Consider the following 19,991-nt stretch of genomic DNA (forward strand, 5'->3'; position numbering starts at 1 on the left):
CGCTGCACTGCGGCGTTTTGCCATCTGGATCCCAGAACCACAGTTAGCAGAGATAGTACATGGACAACTTTAATCATCCTGCCTGCTATAATTATTGGACCTCCTGGTAACTGCCCTCCAACACACACACAACGTGCATATCAGTACGAATAATATTGTTCCAAGAGGTTTTTTTTGTCTTTCGCAAAGGGTTGCCATTCCAAGGTGGTGTGTTTACTATTAGCTGGCCGTAAAAAGCATTGTTCTGTCCCTTGAGTTGCATGTTACGGACGTTTATAAGTATTTTAGTCATTATTTTTCTTTTCATCACGTAATCTTGTCAATTAATTCATTGATATCACACTAAACATTTATAAGCATATATTTGCCAAACATACACACTCGCATCAATATTATTGTTTTGAGGTGTTTTAATCACACTATCTTGCCCGCAAATTCATTGATGTCCTACTTGCCTATTGATAAGCATCTATTAACCCAATCTACACACTCACATGAACACTATTGTGTTGTATTTATTTTAATCACGTAACCTTACCAATGAATTCATTGATGACAACTTTTGCCAATGGGCACATGTTTCTTTAGCACGATTCCGTATGAATATTGTAATTTTTAAGGACTTTCCTCTCATCGTGTATTGTCGCGCTACTATTAGGAGCTAGCCTATTGTTATATTGCTCAGTTTAACAACGTAACCATTGAGGTTCATCTGGACAAATCGATGAGAAGGATCTCTGCAGGAGTACTATTGTGGCAATTCCGATCGTAACTGTTTTTTGCATATTTGAGTGTTTTTATATTTAAAAGTTACTTAACACAGAATAGTCTGAGTGGTTCCTTCCTAAGTTCATGCATAATTATCTTAATCATAAGAACTGTATGCTGTGGCGAGATCTGAATCCTGACACCGGACATAATCACACTAAAATCATAATCAGTAAAAGTGAAAGGGAGAATCATTGGATTATCATGATTGGCAATACACCCCTAGACAACGAAGCCGAGTAGCACATCACACATACACATTAATCACAAATAACCACACACACAGAATATATCCCGAGACAACAAAGCTGAGCCAATAATAATACAATAATGCAAATAACTATATGCACACCTATTGATCATAATACAAACTAACACACACATTATTAATACTCCTATACACACATAGATCATATCCATACATTTTCACTTAATATTTTCTACACATCTGTAGTGACATCGCTTGATGTCAACATGTTGCGTGCAGTGCCTGCCCTACAGGACAGGGTGTGTGGGTGCCGTCCGAAGGATGAAGTTACTCGAGGCCATGGCACTCTGGTTGACCCGGGAGGATACGTGACTCATTAAGTCTACAAAGGGGCCCCAGAAGGGGGCTGAGGTGGTCACGTGATTCGGACCCAGATCCTTCCCGAGGATTCTGGAAGGTTGACGTGGCCAAGGGCGGAGCCGGCCACGCCACAGAGAATATAAGCCGGGTCCCAAGAGGGACCGGGGTTGTTGTTCATCTTCGAATAAACCTTCGTCTGTGTTCTCTGTTCCACAAGTCTCCAATAAGTGGACCCGGGCCGAAGCTGTTGGTCCGGGTCCATAGTAGCAGTTACGTTTTAACTAGTGTAGTTAGCCCGGTAGTCACCACCATATGTTGTTATTCTCTTAAGGTGAAGTAACCCCCTGAATAAATGTGTTGCCTCAAAGTCTACATCTGCAACTCACTTGAACCCATTACACATTTATTCACACATACTATTAATCACATTACAATTACACTCAATTAACATCAATTAACATGACATACACACGCGTTTATTTTATTAATGCTACATAATTGGCATAATTTCATACAATTGAATCATTTCGTGAATTTGCATAATTTCGTAAATTTCCATTAAACATTTTTATTTAATTTTCATTATTTTTCGCAACATAATATATAACAAGTGGCTTCTTAATATCGGAAGGAAAAGCACTCTAGATGGCCGTAGAAGCGCATCTGAAAGCGCGTGATGCATGGGCCTTAACGTTGGCATTGTAACGGCCAGCAGACATCAGGCGGCGTCATACAATGGGAATGTAACACGCGGTTCCACTTCCATCCAATTTTCCACCCTTCTCTCCTCCTACCTATCACTCACCGCAATTGCGTCTGCCCTACCACTAATCTGAAACCTATCATCACCAAAACCTAACCGGGAACGTATCACCAATACCAATACCTGCCATTCGCCACGAAGTGACGGTTACATCGCCACAGAGCCTGTGCCAGGCCAGTTGCATTTTGAGGCCACGGGAAGTGTTGAAGGCTCGCTGACAGGATGACTCGGGATAGACCCAGGTGGCATGGGTTGTCTGACTGAGATGACTGTTAGATGCACCATTTGTACCCCCTACTGTGCCAACTAGCTGCATTTTAGCACTCCAATCATTGTTGTGAGAGTCACTCCTCTGCCCTCAGTTGTTGTTGGAGAGTGACTGCCTCCAACGGCCCAGTAGTATCCGTCATGAACCTTCATTGAAGCCGATCTTGACACTGCTGGTACCAGTTGTCAGCAAGTCCACTCAGCTCCACATCGTCCCGTACTGCATCTGTTCATCTGTTTCCAGCCCATGTCGTGCCCGTTTAGCCCCCTCTATGCGACCAAACAGAAGCTGCTTGGGCATGCGGTGCCTGGACATGCAGGCTACAATGACCCAGCCAATGCAGCATTGCCTGCCGGTAGAGCTCCCTGATGGGAATGTGTCCAGAACTTTCAAGGCTTTGTGAGCGCCTCACACAATCCAGCCTGGTAAAGCCGACAATGGATCGTAGGCAGACCAGCCTGAATGTTTCTAACCGACACAGATGTTCCATTAGAGGGTTCCACATTTCACAAGCATAGAGAAGGAAGGGCATGACTGTGGCTGAGAAGACTCAGAGCTTGGCGCAGAGCCACAGACCAGCCACGCAGCATTACACTGCCACCCGACTGATTCGGAGTAAAAGCTCTGCTGTCAATCCAGAGCTGGTCATTAGCAAACTGCTAGGTATGGGAAACTCTCCACTCTCTCCACAACTGCTCCATCAGCAATGGGAAGCTGATGAGGTGGAATGTTTGGTTGTACAAAATACCCAAGCAGGTGCCTAGTTTTTGTGGGGCTGATAGTAAGATCCCACCTCTTAGTGGCACACTCCAGGTTCAGCAGCAGTGCTTCCAACTCCTCCTCTGAGTGCGCAGGAATCACCAGATCATCAGCATACAATACATGGTTGACCAATAGAGAGCCATCTCTCGACCGCATCCGGGCATCAATCAGCTTACAAATTCCATGGCTGTACCAGATAGAAATTCCTCTGGTACAGCCATGGAAGCTTCTCTAAATATGTTGTCAAAGATGATGTTACATAACGTGGGAGCCAGAGGACATCGCTCTCACAAACCAAGGTGAACAGGGAATGGCTCCGATTCCTGGTCACGTAGCTTTACCTGGGCCTGCCCACCACCATGAAGGCCCTTAATGATTGTTAGCAGAGAGCCAGGGACTCCGAAAGCACGAAAAACTGCCCACAACCCTGGCCTGTTGATGGTATCACAGGCCTTGACCAGGTCAATAAAGTGGATATGTAGGTCTTGTTGGATTCCCTACACATCTGCTGTAGCAGACAGACAGAGAATATAGCATCCACAGTGGGGCTCCGCAAGACTCTCCTCAGCGTGCCTGGCAAGGTGATGTTGAATAACCCTTGCTTGGAATTTTCCCGGTACACTAAGAAGAGAAATCCCCCTATAGTTATTACAACCAGTTGTGAGAATGTCACGTAGGGCAGTCTGCACACAGATGTCGCCCTCCCTCAGCATTTCGCTTGGGAGATAGTCTCTGCCCAGCGCTTTTCCTGGTCTCAAACTTCGGATCGCACCTTGAACTTGCTCCACAGATATCACCTCAGCCATCATTCAGGAGGGGTGGCTACTTCTGCCACTATTTGAGGCACTGTAGCCACAGCAGAGTCGTCGCCACCTTGCCCCTGATGTTGTCTGGGCTGAGGGAATTCCCCTCTGCCAAGACCTCACAAAAATGCTCTGCAAACCTGCAGACCTGTTCGGGGGGGTCAGATATCGGAGTATCGTTCTTTCCCTTAAGGATGGTAATAGGTGAGGCACTGCAGGTTACTTTTTAGATGGAATTAAAGTGATTTGTGATTGCGGACTACTGAGGCAGATTCCATCTCCTCAGCAACCCATGCCCACCACTCATCCTTGCAGCCCCGCACGGCTCTCCAAATCTTCAAGTGAAGGCTGTGGTAAGCCTCCTCATTCTGCGATGTTGGATGTTGTAGACGACAATAGTGGGCCTGTCGTTGTCTCTCTACCAGCCGGAACACCTCCTCCTTCAGCCAGGTTATCTGGGGTGGTTTGGACTGGATACCCAATGCGGCCGTTGCAGCTGCATGAGCCACAGTCCTGAACCTCACCCATTTCGCCTCAGCATTAGAAGAAGAGGGGGACAATGCCAATCCCAGCTGAAAGCAATGTTGATATTCCCGCTTGCAACTATTCTCAGCTAGCTGAGACCAAGCCATTGTGGGTTTGAATGGGGTCCGAGATAAACACCCACCACCAGAGTGGAAGACAGTGGGTAGATTAGCTCCATGGTCAGTCCTGATGTCGAAGACATGGGATCACATCCGCTGGTCTGTAATAATGTTCTTGCTTACATAATTTTCCGAAATTATGCTAATGTATGCAATTATGATAATTAGGTTTTGATTCGTTGTCTATGGTTGTATTATCAATTGTCATAATCAATGAATTGTACGAAGTTATGCAAGTGTGATGTAAGTATTCTGATTAAGCTCGGCTTCGTTGTCTATTGTATTATCAACCTGGATAATACAATGATTCTCACTTTAACTTTTACTGATTATGTCTTAGTGTGTTGTATGTCAGGTCTCAAAATTCTGATCTCTCTGCAGGATATAGTTCTTATAATTAAGATTATTAAGCATGACCTTAGGAAGGCACCACTCAGACTCTTCTGTGTTAAGCAACTTTAATTTCTAAACAAAAACATAAAACTATAATATGCGAATTATTATGCTAGGAATGTCAACACAGTACTCCTGGAGATGTTGTCCTCATTGATCCATACATTTAACCCTCAATTATTACATTTGTTAAACTGGGTAACAGACCAATTGGTTAATTCCTCAGAGTAAAGCGAGCATACACGGCGATGGGAAAAAGTCCTTAAAATTCAATGCGACAATATTCATACAAACAGTAATAAAGAAACATGTCCCGAAAAGCAAAACAAGACCTCAATGAATTCATTGGTAAGATTATGCAATTACCTAAATGTCTTGGAACAATGGTGTGCGGCAGTGTGCCTGCTTGTCTAGCTAAGGCTTCAATCAATTCGCGGGCAAGATTCTGTGATCAAAAGAAAGATTGCCACACAATAGTCTCCCTGTGATTGTGTAGATTCGAAACATAGATGCTTCTAAATGTATAGTTTTATCAATAAATTAATTGGTACAGTTATGCAATTAACAAAAAGAATGACAAAATACTTCTAAACGACCATATCCACGTAACTCAATGGGCAGCAATGCTTTTCATGATCAGCTAATAGTTGACGCACCACCTTAGGATGGTCACCCTTTTTGAAACACAAGGAGAACTTTTGGAGTACTCTTATTAGTCCCGATATGTGCGTTATGTGTGTGTTTGTGCATTGTCTCCTTGCCCAACTCTTTACGTTAAGCAGACGCCGAGGTGGGGCGTTCCTTGTACCGATTATGCCTTGGTCCCCTCCTGGGTGATGCGTTGTGGGTGTGTGAGTGTGGGCGTGTTATACAGCGAATGCGAGCCCATGTCCTTGACACCAGGACCTACCGTGGAGCTGATCTGCCCTCTGACCATCGACTAGTCATCTGTAAGATGCGCCTGCCATTCTTCCACTCCGGTGGTGGGTGTACACCCAGGACCCCATTCCCCTTTTTAAGAAGGGGGACCGCACAGACTGTAACAACTACAGGGGCATCTCACTCCTCAGTGTGCCGGGAAAGGTCCTGGCAAGGATTATTCAGCGTCGCCTTGCCAGGCACGCTGAGGAGAGGCTTGCGGAGCCCCAATGCGGTTTCAGGAAAGGGCGGTCCTGCACAGATGCCATATTTTCTGTCCGTCTGCTACAGCAGAGGTGTAGGGAATTCCAACAAGACCTACATCTCTGCTTTATTGACCTGGTCAAGGCCTATGATACCATCAGTAGGCCTGGGCTCTGGGTCGTTCTTCGTGCTTTTGGAGTACCTGACCCTCTGCTCACGATCATTAAGGACCTTCATGATGGTGAGCGGGCCCGGGTAAAACTACGTGGCCGGGAGTCAGAGCCATTCCCTGTACACCTTGGGGTGCGACAGGGATGTCCTCTGGCTCCCACATTATTTAACATCTATTTTGACCACGTAGTTCGTGAAGCCTTCAATAGCTGTACCGGGGGAATCTCCATATGGTACAGATATAATGGGAGGCTAATCGATGCCCGGGTGCGGTCAAGGGATGGCTCCCTATTGCTCAACCACGTTATGTATGCTGATGACTTGGTAATAGCTGCTCAGTCAGAGGAGGAGTTGGAGACGCTGCTGCTGAGACTGGAGCGTGCCACTAAGAGGTGGGGCCTTACCATCAGCCCCACCAAAACTAAGCACCTGCCTGGGTATTTTGTACCATCGGACACTCCACCCCCACAACTCCCAATCGGTGATGGGGCAGTTGTGGAGAGAGTGGAGAGTTTCCCATACCTGGGCAGTGTGCTTATGACTGGCTCCAGTTTAACAGCAGAGGTTTCACTCCGAATCAGTCGAGCGGCAATATCTTTTCATCGGTTGCGTAACGCTGTGTGGAAGCTACCTGGTCTGTCGCTCCGCACTAAGCTTCAGGTCTTCTCGGCCACGGTCATTCCCTCCCTTCTCTACGCTTGCGAAACGTGGACCCCCCTAATGGAACATCTTCGCCGGTTAGAAACATTTAGGCTGACCTGCCTACGATCCATCCTGGGTTTAACCAGACTGGATTGTGTGAGGAGCTCACAAATCCTTGAAAGATCTGGGCAGGGTCCCATCGGTGAGCTCCTCCGGCAGGCAAGGCTGCGATGGCTGGGTCATGTAGCCCGCATGCCCAGCCACCGCATGCCGAAACAGCTTTTGTTTGGCCGGATTGAGGGGGCTAAGCGGGCGCGGCACGGGCTAGAGAAGAGATGGAGTGATGTGGTACAGGAGGACGTGGAGCTGAGTGGACTTGCCGATGACTGGTACCAGCGGTGTCAAGATCGGCCTCTGTGGAGGAGGCTCGTGAAGGATGCTACTGGGCAGTTGGAGGCAGTCGCCCTCCAACAACAACGGAGGGCGGAGGAGCGACGCTCACAACAGCGAGCGGAGCGCCGGGTGGCTAAAGCACAGCAGGTTGGCACAGTAGGGGGCACAGGTGGTGCATCAGCCAGTCATCTCAGTCAGTCGACCCGTGGCACCTGGGTCTGCCCCGTGACCTCCTGCCAGCGGGCGTTCGACACTTCACGTGGCCTCAGGGTGCACATAGCCTGGCACAAGCGTCGTGGTGACGTCACCGCCACTTAGTGGCGAATGGCGGTTGTTGTTGTTGTTGTTGTGTTATACACACGGCTCTCCCTTGTCCATTGCTGGATGAGCTGAGTCGGCACAATTCTTGTATTTGAAGGTGCTCAATTGCACTCGCAGCTCATCTGCAGGTCGGCGGGGCTGGCACTCTTGCTCGGTGCTCTCTGTCGATGCACTATTGCGCTCGCAGCACGTCCGCTGCTGCTGGTCCTGTGCGATGCTCACTTGGTCGATGCTTGGCGCTTTTTCACCCTTCTACGGGTTGATTGCTTGACGTTGCTCGTCAATCTTTTTCTCTGGCTGCAGCTGCTGGTGGGAGCTGGCACTCAATGTAGAATAAATCGTTTAGTGACGCTTTGCCTGTCAGTGCCAAACTCGTGCTCGGTGACACATCGCTCCTCTGCAAGCCTCGCCATGCTTGGTCGATTGCGGGCCCACTCCCCGCGGCTTGCCGCAGCAAGACTCAACTTCGTAGACTCGTGGCTTCTGCTGATGCAGCTCCCTATCGATGTGCCTGTCACGGGGGCAGATTCCCGGAGCCTGCCGCTCGCAGAACTCGTGGCTTCTGCCGATGCAGCTCTCTATCGATGTGCCTGTCACAGGGGCACATTCCCAGAGCCTGCCCTCGCAGAACTTAGTTTTCATTTACTTCGTAAACTTGTGGCTACTGCCGATGCAGCTTCCTATCGATGTGCCTGTCACGGGGGCAGATTCCCGGAGCCTGCCGCTCGCAGAACTCGTGGCTTCTGCTGATGCAGCTCTCTATCGATGTGCCTGTCACAGGGGCACATTCCCAGAGCCTGCCCTCGCAGAACTTAGTTTTCATTGACTTCGTAGACTTGTGGCTACTGCCGACGCAGCTTCCTATCGATGTGCCTGTCACGGGGGCAGGTTCCCAGATGCCTGTCGCTCGCAGCACTCAGTTGCATGATCTGTATCCTTGCTTATATGTGAAATTATCTCCCCTCTGCTCGCCTTCTCACAAACGACCGGAATTCCTTTGATTTCGCTTTTTTGCTTGTGGGGGGCAGTTGTTTTTCTGGTGTCCGTGTGTGTGTTCTAATTTTATTGAAGCAATATAAGTCTCATCAAGGCCAGGTTTCTGTCGCCCTCCTCAAGCCACCCTGCCATCAATTGAAACAGATGTTCCAAATTGCCCCTAGACGTTTTCCCAGTTTTCAACGTCCTCCTGTACCATGTTTCCAGTTCTCTCGTATGGCTTTAATGTTGAGAGAGAAAGAAACATCATTTTCCACACCTTATCTTGGTATTTATGCCTTTTTATGGTGTTGACTCTGTAAGTGACTCAAGGTATGTTTCGAGCAGTGTTTACAGTATGTCCCTCGTGGTTTGGACTTTTCATGGTGTTTGGTATCTCAAGTGGGGGCGCCCTCCCTGCATTTGTGATTTAAAGCTACCACGTGCTTCTGGAAGACAAAGGCGGTTGGGAGGCTCTTTCTATGGAACGCATAATCTTGGTCGTGTGTAATTGACCTGTTTCGCATTATATTCTTCTGGATGACCCTCGGTTTAATACTTCATAATTATTATTTGGTTTATATTTATCCATGATTTGTGATTTATCATCGTTATTACCACATGTATACCTAGGGTTTTATTAACCGTTGGTTCCCCGTCTGTATCCAGGGATCCGTGCTGTTTATTCTCGAGTTATATTTTGATATCCTGAGGTTGGACATATAGCTACATTTTCACTTAAGCTTTCTTGACTGCTGGAATTCATATTCCTTGGTTATTTTGGTAAAGTCACGTAGATAGAAAGATACAATAAGAAACAATATATGAGGTGAATAAGAGTAAAATAAGGTAAGTAATAATAAAAAGCCACTCATATGGACTGCAGTCTGGATCTTAATCTAGGTGAGTGTGTTGGCAGTCTATGATGTCGACTTTTTCTTATAGTCAAGTTTTTAACTTTTACCGTTGTATTAAGTGAAATAACAACAAAAATAACTTTTAAAAAAGTTGTCTGTTTGGTTCTCGTGGCGCCTGTTGTTTGTACATGTTTTGAGGCGGTCTTTGAAGCTGTGTAGAGATTTCCACAGAATCTCATTAGCACCCCCCTCTCCCCTTTTTGCACCAGGGTTTTTTTTTAAATTACCTTTTATGGCTACTTCCTTGCCTGGTGTGACTTGTGGAAGGCAGCTGCTGTAAGGGGTGGGGGTGGTTGTTACATTTTTTATTTTGTGCCTCATGCTACACCTCGATTGATTATTATTAAAAATATATTGGTAGAATTATTCTTAATATCAATTTTGGAAAAGGCCTATATAGACAACAAGTGGAGAATACAGGGTGTGTAGATGATTTTTGTATGTGAGGGATGCAGCCCACAGTGTACTTGTGAGTAAGCCTAAACACTGAAAAATTAAGGGTACAGTCAATGTATAAACATGCTGCGTCATGTTTACCTGAACTCCATTTGACACTAAGTGGTTCACTTAAATAATCGTTCTTTGTGTTGGTAGAGCCTGTAACATAAATACAATTAAATTAAGTTATTACTGATTCGAATGCAAGTTAATATGGTGTATTATTTTATTGTTGTGCCAGAGCAAACCAATATTTCCATTATTGTAACCCAGTAACAATAACAGAGCATGTGGACTTGGAAATGTTAGAGTTAAATAGGCCATTTCGATGACGAACGCATTCAAAGATTGCACGGATATTTAAAATATGCAGCTGCAGAGTTGCAGAACGAGAAGTTTTATATCAAGTTAGTGTTAAATCAGAAGTAGACAGTAGAGGACTACATAGAAGTGTAGAAGAGTGCTGTCCACACAGTGCTGAAGGCTGCTACACCAGTCAGGGCTGAGAGGTTAAGAACAAGTAGATACATTTTATCGTCAAGGTCCCAGTGTCTAAAGCATTTTCAGTGTCTCCACCACAAATTTATCTTCTCCGCTTGCCTTGATGTTTCTAATCCCACTGATTGCTGCTTCCACTCCACTCCTTAGCAGTGCTCTACGTGATCGTCCCTTGTGGTAAAGTCTGGTTTATCTCTACACCTGCATTGCTGAACATTTCTTCCAAGTGTAATTGTAGTGGGTCAGTAACTAGAGGAGAGTCGCTCTGAGGCAATACATATTTTTATTAACAAATAATCCCTAACACAAAGGGGTAACGGCCCCTTACACCCGATACACCTCTCACTGGCTATTCTAACCCTTCTTGATTGAAGCTTGGTTTTCACTGGTATATCAGCTGGAGCTGATCCTTGCCAGTGGTGGGACTCTGCCCCTGGGCTCTTCCCTTCAGTCTTCACTGGTATAGCTTAGATCCGACCCTTGCCAGGGGTACGGCTCTGCCCATCGGGCTCTTCTTTTCGGGAGGCTCTTGATCTTTTGGTGGACGACGACTGCCTGTATCGGTCAGAGGTCCGGCTTTTATACAAGTCCGTGGCTTCCTCCGTCCCAGCCACGCCTTCCTTCTAGGACCTTCCATCAGGTCCTGGGAGGGTGACATCATCCCCCAGCCCCTCTCCCGGGGTCTGGGGTCTGCGTCCCAGGATCCGTTTTCCCATCGGGGTTACCGTTGGCCCCTTGGGCCACAGTCCCTTGACACTGGGCTAAGTCACACTACCGCCTCCTATTGACACGTGTGGAATACTACCGGCTGACAGCATGGGGAGTGCATAATAATACCTCTAAATAATGACCGAAAATAACAAGCACTCACCCCATGGCCAATGTGCAGCCTAACGGTTATTCAAAAGTAGGCTAATATCTCCGATTGGCAGAATGAGGCTTCCACAGTGATTTGTCGGGAGGCAGGCTTTTGAAACGATTGGAGGAAATGGCTTGAACTAGAGTAGGCATCAAACAGGGTAGAACGCAGAGTCGATGGCTGGGATCCATTAGAGGAGAAGGACCGGGATTGGCTCGGGGAAAACGGTGAAGGAACATTTAAGAAAGATGACTCGAAATATATTAAATGGCAGAGCACAAGGGGAGGGGACGTTCGACGAAAGACACGAGCTTCAAGACCAAGCATGTAGCCCGGACCAAGTATTGTGATTTTGTTATAATCACGAGGCTCCTAGTAGTTCGTCCTTATTGTCATTTCAACTGGCGTCAGAAGTAGGATTATTTAATGGCGAGCCCAAGCCGCCAAAGATTTCTAACCAAGATGTCCGACGACAATTAGGTTACACTGCAGAACATCCCGGGAGAGGAGGACCCAGAGGCCAACCTTGCAGAGCCAACGGCCGCAGCCATCAGGCTGAAAGCTGTGGAGACTAGCAAGCAAGGGGCGTCTGAAGCGATGGTGGTGGTCGAGACAACGTGACCAGGGATGGGCCCAGTGGTAAGAAAGATAGCTACTGACCAACCTTGCTGGCAGGGGCCGGTGAAGGAGTTTATGGGAGTGAGCGGTGATTGGGGGGCCTTTTGTCACCGACTCAAGGCCATGTACCAGGCCCTCGACTGGTCAGAGGTTGAAGCCCTGAAGGCCTTGTTGACGGACCTCAATGACGAGGTCCTCGCCATTTTCAAGGTGATACCGCCAGAGTGGAGGACCACACTCCAAACAGCCTGTTGTGAGATGGCAGAGGTCTTCAACCCGCCATCAAACACAAAGAAAACGTCAACTAGGCAGGCGGGAGGAAGCTGAGTCGCCTCTCACCTACTGCAGTGCCCTGATGGCACTCGGCCAAGCTGCATATCGTCATTTGGACGATTGAGCGCTGGACTCACTCGTTCTGGAAAACATTCTGGCGCTGGTCCAGTAGATGGCGGAGGTGATTGCAATAGTGGAAGAGGAGGCTCAAACCTCCTTGTGGGTAGCCCGATGTTTGTATGCTCAGGAAGAAATGAGCCGGCAGACCCGGGTAGTGGCTCGGGTGGAGGAGAGCCCTGACCCCGTCAGCTGTGCCTCCTGCTAGGGCTGCTGGGTGAGGAGTGCCGTCGGCAGGGACCTACTCGCCGCAGCAGCAGTGGAGGTCCGCGGGAGTCCGCGGGAGGAGGTGATGGTGGCAGTCCACGGGGTGGACCGTAACAGCAGCGGGGATGGGAGCTGCAGGGGAGACGGCGACTCCACCATCGCTGTGGTCAGCCAGGGTACATCGCACGGGGATGCAGGAGTGACCCACTGCCATCAGCGCGGACGGCGTCCACTTGTCCATTGGTGGCCACGGCTCAGCAACATCAAACAAGTCGCGACACCTCAGACACCCAGCTAGCTAACCCACCTTGTTCACTTCCTCCGTCACCACCCCGTATGTATCTCATTCGACGAGCATCAGGGATAACAAAGACGTGAACTCCCCTAAGAAACGTCACAACACCCTTCTCCACCGGTAACCCGAGTTGGGCAACCAATAGAAGAAGCTGGCTCAGCTGGTTGCAGCGGCAGCCATGGAAACCTTGGTGGTAATGGGTTCAGTGGGAGGAGTGGCAGTCTGCCTTTAATTCAATACGGGAGTTTTGGCCATTATTATTTCAAATTTTATATTCGACCTTTTACTGTCCAGTGCTCATTGTTAAACACCAGTCATGGACACGTATGCGGCGGTGAACGCCAGTAACATGGGAATCACAGGGAAAATTGATGCACAGGTGCAAATTAGGGAACACGCCTTGACGTGATCCATATTGGTTTCAAATACTTTAGCGGTTCCATCCATGTTGGCAACCGAATTTTTGTAAAATATGCAGCTGCGTATACTTAGTGACCAATGCTGCATAGAAACGCTGTCCGGGACTCGTATTTTTTTTTATCTAAGATCAACAGAAAAATATACCTAGACGGCCGTGACAATGTGTGGTAACACCGCGACGGAGTAGCTCCGTCAGGGACCGCGCCCACCGCCGCGACACCACCCCCGGGGGGTGACAACGCCGACGCGGCGCACTGCGCCACAACCCCCCCCCCCCCCCCCACACGAACGCACACACACCCCACGTAGAACCGGAAGGGGAGATCACCTGGCCGATAGGTTTTTTTCCAGAAGCCCCTAATGGGATTAAGTTTCATGGTTTCCTACGGCCGGGAATTTGGACGATCTCCCCCCGTAGCTGACACGAACCGCGGCGCCGTGACCTGATATTTAAATCACGTAGTCGCGGCGGAGGCCGTAAAGCCACCACGGACAAAATTACACAGACGCGGCACGGGGCGTGTGAACCACGAGATGCCTGTTGTTATAGATGGAATTAGGAACTGAATGCCCCTGATTATAGGTGAGCTCACGCATCCAAATGACAACAGGATAGGAGCATTCAGGCCTTTGAATGAGCAGGGCGACGCGGGGCGGAAGCATCTGAATGCCTTTTGTGCTAGATAAGGTCACAGGACGGAATGCCTTTGTTAGGATCAGGGATCTAGATAACGAAGGGGTAAGAATATCCAACATCTGAATGGACAGGGCCACCTGGGGTGTGAGAACCACAGTGCACCTTTATTATGAATAGGATTAGGGACTCGATGACAATGAGATAAAAAATAACTCAGCCTCTGAATGTACAAGGCAAGCACGGGTGCAGGGGATAGCGGCAGGAGTCTTCTTCTTCAAAATCATCGCGGTCCACGGAGCAGGAGGGTCAGCCGTTCGAGACGTCCGTGCGACGAGCCCAGCGCAGCTAGACTCAACTCTCTACGGAGACGACTCACAGTATCGCCTTTCTACAGCATTCAGCGCAGCAGAGTGGAAGCAATCATAAGTAGAGGAGAGGTAAGTTTGGGCTATTGAATCGAGGGTAGAAAGTGGACTATAGGCAGGATAAGCTGAATCTGGGCTCCTCGAGGAATAGGTTAGGAGGGCCTGCTGACTCGCACAGACACTCGTAGTTAGCGGGATACTCGCGGGGAATAAAACCGCTAATAGAGGATAAAGCTGTGTCGTGGTCGCTGTGAGTGTGAGGAGGGAGACGGAGTGTTTGGTGTTCGCGTACCGGTACGAGTGTGTACAGTACTGTTTTGCGCTCGTGCGCATACACGGCTGTTTGCAGCGGATACGAGAGTAAAGAGTGCTTGGTGGTCGCGCGCACGCATGGTTGTTTACATCGAGGCGGAGCGCTTAGTGTGCGCGTGCCTGCGCGGCTGTTTACGGGTGTGCTGTTCAGCGTGCGCGTGCCTAAGCGACTGTTTTCGGTGGTGTATAGCGCTCGTGTGCCTGTGCGACGGTGTTGTGGTCGCGTGCCTGCACGATTGCTAATCACGAAGTTGCGAGCTAAAGCGCCGAACGCGCGCGTATTCACGCGACTGTTTGAACGGGCTCTTTAACTCAGAGCCGGGCGACCCTCCTCAATCGGCGGCGCACGCACGGCAAACGTCCTGCCCGCCCATCCCTCGACCCCAACCCCCTCGCGTGCGATTGGTGTACGGGGCTGGGCAGGGGGTAGAGGCGTGTTTGTTATTACCGGGGCACGTGGAGCGGGGGTGGGAGGGAGACACGCGCCACGCAAGTCTGTTCACGGGTGGGAGGGAGTTTTTATGGGCGAACGCACTCCTCGCGGTACGCCGCCTCGCAGCGCACCGCGAGCGTAAAACGACGCGGAGAAAAGTTGACTAAACCAACTGTGTGACGAGAACGTGGCGTTATCAGGAGTGCAGAGGCCAACTGAAAGAACTCCTCCTGCAATTATCCGATGTATTCAGCAGAGGGCAGTATGACATAAGGCAGACGACCCTGGCTAAGCATCACATCGACACAGAAGATTCACCCCGTTTTCGGCAAAATTCATACCGCATGAATTCCGAAGAAAAATCACGTGCACAGCAGGCGGTGGATGAGATGTTAGTAGAGGACATCATTTCTCCATCCACCAGCCCTTAGAGGGTTCCGGTGGTACTCGTTAAAAAGCTAGACAGCAGTTTAGGTTTTGTCGATTTCCGCCACTTAAATAAGGTTATGTTGGATGATGCATATCCGCACCCGCGCAATGAAAACTCATTAAATGCATTGTCAGGGGCAGCATTTTTCTCGACCTTGGATTTACTTTCGGGATTTTGGCAACTTCCCTTAGACGAGGCCTCGAGGCCCAAAACAGCGTTCTGTAAACCTCATGGCATGTACGAATTTAATTGGCTTACAAACTTTACCGGCCACATTTAAAAGGTTCATGGAATTCGTTTTAGTGCGGCTATAATGGGAGTCATGCCTCCTATATTTAGATGATGACATTGTTTTCGGTCGTTCGAGAAAGGGGGCTCCAAAGATATAAAGGGCAGAGCACAGGGGGAGGGGACGTTCGAGGGAAGGCTCGAGCTTCAAGACCAAGCACGAAGCCCGGACCTAGTATTGTTACTGTGTTGTAATAAAGAGGCTCCTAGTAGTTTGTCGTTTGTGTCGTTTCACAACTATTATATGAATCTCTTCCTTGTATATTCCTAAACAAATATTAGCCATTGTTGCAAGCATCACATAAACATCCGCTTTTATACCTCGATTCCATTAACTCTTGGTAAAGGACAAATAGTAAATATAACCTAATAATCAGTCTATACAGTTTATGGGAGCGAATATTTGAATGTGGTTTTATATGACTAAAGGATGCTAAGAAATATGGACTTGGTAACCCTCTATAATGTTTTGTCAAAGTTGAGCAATGATATGATAGCCAATAGAAATATCAGCTCATAGTCGTCAAATATAGTTGCCCATAATAAAGTTATTTTGGTTTAGATGGCGTAAATATTGTTAAACCCGCCAAAACCCTAGACAGCCAATTAGTAAGGTTTTTCACGTAAACAAAACATGCAAATTATTTACTACTTCAGCACACCGGTGTGTTGGAGAGTAAAGCCACAACATTTACAATTTGAATATAACGTTATGCTGGTAATTACAACCAGCTTCATCAGCCATAATTGTCAATCAGTTTTCCTGTTTCCATCTTGAATAAAGTCAACGTGATTCCATCACTGTGAGGCTATCAGATGTAAAGACCATAGGGGGTTTTACTGTAGTTATATACATTACATTGGACATGATAACCTGAGAATATGTAGTACCTTTAATTGGTTGCGTTATTCACAGTTAATCAACATACAGTTGGATGCTTTTTTGTTTACTTTGTTGTCCATTTCCGCACCTCTGATTTGCATACATGACGGTGATCTGCAAATATGCATATTGGTCGCGAAAGCCTACATGTTAAACTGCCAAAATGGTTGTATTGAGGGTCAAGGAATAATTTTTTAATGAATTTTTTTTATATATACTGACGTGAAATTTTAATATAAATATATATTGGAGGCACAGACATTGTGTGTCCAGTAAATATCTGCCATAGGTCGTGGCAGAATGATAGAGAATAACATTTTTAATTTCTGGTTTTGCAAGTTACTAACATTTTTATTTTAAAAAGTTTTATGTTGGAAACAGTCAGATTGTACACTCATCTAATATTCTAGGCCTTATTATAGTCGTACCAGTCTCAAATATTTGAAGTGCTATCTCCCCTACATTATTAGTCATTATTGGAGTCTCAGTTTGTATCAGATTCTGCAGAAAATTGTGCATCATACCTCACTGTTTAGACGTTCTCTTGTTCAACAATATTCCTGAGGCTGTTTGGTAGCCGTGCCCTTGTCTTTTGGAGTGATGAACATTTCCCTCAAGGTGAGATGCGATGAACTAGAGCTTGTGATCAAGAGTTATCTGCGTGTTTTGTGAAATCGTTTGACATTGTTGAAAATTCTGGTAGTCCATTGGCAAAGTATTGTGAGATTCATGTACTTGACTAAACTACTGATGATGAATATCCACGCATTAAGTACTCAAGATTTGGAGTCATGCAAAGCATTATTGAGATTGATGTTGCAGTGGCTGCAAATATACAACAATGAACCTTATATCATTAGACCTCCTTTGCCAGTACCAAAATATAATAATAAGGTTTTTCCTCTTTTTTCTGGCAACAAAACTGAAACCTTTTTATAAGGATTCATGTCTTCATTAACCACAATACCTGCAGTCAAAATGCAAACAAAAAACATACTATTATAATATATGCATTGTCCTTGAAACTGATTGGTCCACACCAAGGGACGGCTTTCTTATGAGCCTCGACCCAATTGGTGCTCGACCAGAGGACGCCAAAAGGCGTACAGCTCAAAGACAATGCACTATCAAAGTAATAAGGGCTCGGTGTGAGCATCTACATCATTAGACCTCCTTTGCCAGTACCAAAATGTAATAATATAACAATCAGTTTCAAGGACTGCATATATTGCATATATATTATCATATATTATATTATCATAGTATGTTTTTTGTTTGCATTTTGACTGCAAGTATTGTGGTTATTGCAGACATGAATCCTTGTAAAAAGGTTTCAGTTTTGTTGCCAGAAAAAAGGGGAAAACCCCTATTATTTTATTAAATGAAGCTTATGCAAGATGCCTCATTAAGTTCTGGTCTCGAGACTATCTGTCTGCCTGATGAGACAGTAATTTAAATGGGGTATAGTGAATTTTCACTACCAGTGACAGGAAACACCTTACTCTTGTGTCACAAGATGTCTGGTGAGAAATGACAATAAACAATGATCAGAATATGTAAGAGTTAGTCTCTCTGAATTACATTTCTTCGAGCATGCACGTGTAAAATCTCAAGTGGTGCGCCGTGGTAACATACGAATACAGTTTGATAGATGCATCCCTTTTTGGATCTAATCATGGAACACTATACTTACCACAAAGCTCCAATAATTTTTTTAAAGTCGGCCATTTCAATTTTCTCATAAGTCGAGAGAGACTCAATGCAGACAGTACCAGTGCAAGGACACATCCCAATACGATAGCTGCTCTAACTGCAGCGTAGTATTCTAAAGGAAGAGAAACAACACGCTTTCAAAACCAGAACATTCGCAGTCTAATTTACACTTGCCAAATATTGGGAAAATTGTACTTCAGGGTAATCAATTACGTTTTAAGGTCATAACCTATATCAGATAAACAATGAGCACAATTAGTATTCGCACCTTTCTTGTGGTGCAAGGCTATCACGAAGGAAAGTATTGTTTCATCGACATTGTCTGCAATATGTTCTCATTAGGGAGCGATGCTCAAGTTCTGGATTCGTGAGTTTCGTGAGTTACTAAATGTAAATTAATTCCTAATTCGTGACCCACTGTACTCCAGTATTTGCGAGTGTAGACAGTGCCAGTCCACCAACACCGGGGAGGGGCGCACAGACTTTAATATTTGAAACAGTTTGCAAAGATTAGGCACGTCTCCTCGGCTGCCCGCTTGGTCCTCAAGCCTTGCAGTGATCCCACTCAGAACTCGCTATTGTGCACGTTTACTTTATACGTACTTACAGTCCACTCGTTTATACATTTTGGTATAAACGAGTCGACTGTGAGTTGCATCAAAAAGAATGCGGGGGAAGTATACTCTTTGGTTCTTTCGGTAAAGTCACGTGCGTACAAAATAAAATAAATCACGACGTTTCGATTGCAACACAAGCAATAATCATCAGGTGCGAAAACCACAGCAAGACATTTTTTTGCTGAAGTTGGAGAGAGATGCCGTGGTAAGAGGTTATATACAGTGAGGGAAACAAGTATTTGATCCCCTGCTGATTTTGTACGTTTGCCCACTGACAAAGAAATGATCAGTCTATAATTTTAATGGTAGGTTTATTTGAACAGTGAGAGACAGAATAACAACAAAAAAATCCAGAAAAACGGATGTCAAAAATGTTATGAATTGATTTGCACTTTAATTAGGGAAATCAGTATTTGACCCTTCTGCAAAACATGACTTAGTACTTGGTGGCAAAACCCTTGTTGGCAATCACAGAGGTCAGACGTTTCTTTTAGTTGGCCATCAGGTTTGCACACATCTCAGGAGGGATTTTGTCCCACTTCTCTTTGCAGATCTTCTCCAAGTCATTAAGGTTTCGAGGCTGACGTTTGGCAACTCGAACCTTCAGCTCCATCCACAGATTTTCTATGGGATTAAGGTCTGGAGACTGGCTAGGCCACTCCAGGACATTAATGTGCTTCTTCTTGAGCCAGTTCTTTGTGGCCTTGGCTATGTGTTTTGGGTCATTGTCATGCTAGAATACCAATCCACGACCCATTTTCAATGCCCTGGCTGAGGGAAGGAGGTTCTCACCTTAGATTTGACGGTACATGGCCCCGTCCATCGTCCCTTTGATGCGGTGAAGTTGTCCTGTCCCCTTAGCAGAAAAACACTCCCAAAGCATAATGTTTCCACCTCCTTGTTTGACGGTGGGGATGGTGTTCTTGGGGTCATAGGCAGCATTCCTCCTCCTCCAAACACGGCGAGTTGAGTTGATGCCAAAGAGCTCCAATTTGGTCTCATCTGACTACAACACTTTCACACAGTTGTCCTCTGAATCATTCAGATGTTCATTGGCAAACTTCAGACGGGCATGTAT

Source organism: Petromyzon marinus, chromosome 72 (genome assembly GCF_048934315.1).
Source record: "Petromyzon marinus isolate PM22_M1 ecotype Great Lakes invasive population chromosome 72, UKy_Petmar_22M1.pri1.0, whole genome shotgun sequence".
Classification (NCBI taxonomy): Eukaryota; Metazoa; Chordata; class Hyperoartia; order Petromyzontiformes; family Petromyzontidae; genus Petromyzon; species Petromyzon marinus.